The following is a 1,882-nucleotide window of genomic DNA, read 5'->3' as shown; positions in this document are numbered from 1 at the left end:
CTCTCACAGCTGGGTGAGAAGATATCTGGGAACACTCTCTGTACTCTCTGTGCATTGGTTGTAGCATCTCTGGTGCTGTGGAAGTCCACATCTGTGATCTTTCAGCAAATTCTCTCTGTGACACACAGCGGCTTGAGGGATGTCCAAGTGATGTAAGTCTCAAGAGCAGCATGAACACATATAAAGACAAAGATATAAAGCTCTTGGAGAGTGTCCAAAGCAGGGCAAGGATGATGATGAAGGGCCTGGAGAGGAAACTACACGTGCAGTTGCTGTGGTCACTTGGTTTGTTCAGCCTGGAGGAGACTGAGGACAGACCTCATTGCAGATACACCTTCCTCATGAGGGGAGGAGGAAGGGCAGGCACTGATCTCTCATCTGTGGTGACCTGTGACAGGGCCCAGGGAAACAGCACACAGCTGAGTCAGGGAAGGTTTAAGCTCAGTATTAGGAAAAGGTTCTTCACACAGAGGGCAGTTGGGAACTGGTCATGGCAGCAAGACAGAGTTCAAGAAATATTTGGACAACACTCTCAGGCACATGGTGCGATTCTTGGGACTGTTCTGTGCAGGGCCAAAAGTAGGACTTCAGTGTTCCTTGTGGGTCCCTTCCAACTCAGGTTATTCTATGGTTCTATGATTGGCATTAACTAGGTGCCACTGTACAGCAAGCATGGAAACCAAGGGTAGGAATCCTCCCTAATACTGGTTCCATTTTATTGTTACCCCTTGGTGTCACACTAACTTCTGAAAAATCAATCTATTTTGCATTCAGGAGCAGAAGTTAGTTGCAGGATGCAGCATAGACAATTTCAAATAAATAATAATACCATATTCAGTGCAGCACAATGCCATCAGTCTCCAGCTTCATCCTCATTCTGTAACACAGCAAAGGTGTTATCATCCATGTGAAGGACAGAAAAGGATTCACAACATATCTGAGGAGTCCTAAGGGTCAACTACTGACATGACCATGCAGGAAGCAAACTGTGGATGAATAATACCTTATGAAATGTACTACTTGGTTGACTAATAGAAAGAACCTAGAGCTCTTAGCATCCATAGCTGTATTGTGTTTATGTTACTCCAGACAGCACAGAAATAGCCCTGAACATGTGCTATTTTTTTTTCTTAGAAAACTACTGTAGTTCATTCAAAGAACTAGTTCCCCTTTTCAGTGAGGGAAACATTTCTTCTCACCTTTCCCAGATTTTTGGAGGTTGCTGAAATCTCATGCACAGAGTCCTTAAATCATTGCCTATTCTCTGTTCTTTGAGGACATCTTTGGTGGAACCGTGCCTTACTTTTATTGGTTCCAGAGTCTTTCTTTCCTATTTTCATCTGCAACATTTAAAAACACTCAACACCACATGGAAGCTGGGGGTCTGATGGTACAAATATTTCACACTAATATCCATTTTTTGAACTTACTTTTATGCACAAGTCCTGAGAAGTTCTGTCATACAGATTTAAGAGGATTTAGGATCTTGTTTACTGCCTGGGGCAATTACCAGACTTTCTTATGGGACATGCCAAGCTTTTGTGCAGACATTGCAGATACTGTGGCTCCCATGTGTTTGGGACATGAACACTCCATGCTACAGAAATGATAGTTCATGGGATAAGCACCATTGGGCAGATTTAGAGAAGGTGTTTATATCAGGACCCATGTTACTCACACTATGTCAGTTCCTTTTTGAAGAAGATAATGTGTCATTCTTTTTTATTTAAAAAAAAATCAAAAAACCAGACACAAAAACACCAACCCAAACTCAAATAGTTTACCTGGAGTGAATTCCACATTTGAGATCTTTAAAGTCTAAATATCCTCCTCACACATGCATATGGACAATAGTTTTTGATTTAACTCAAAATATAATCAC

This window comes from Geospiza fortis, unplaced genomic scaffold (genome assembly GCF_000277835.1).
Source record: "Geospiza fortis unplaced genomic scaffold, GeoFor_1.0 scaffold41, whole genome shotgun sequence".
NCBI lineage: Eukaryota > Metazoa > Chordata > Aves > Passeriformes > Thraupidae > Geospiza > Geospiza fortis.
The sequence above is the reverse complement of the archived record's forward strand: the minus strand, read 5'-3'. Positions refer to the sequence as shown.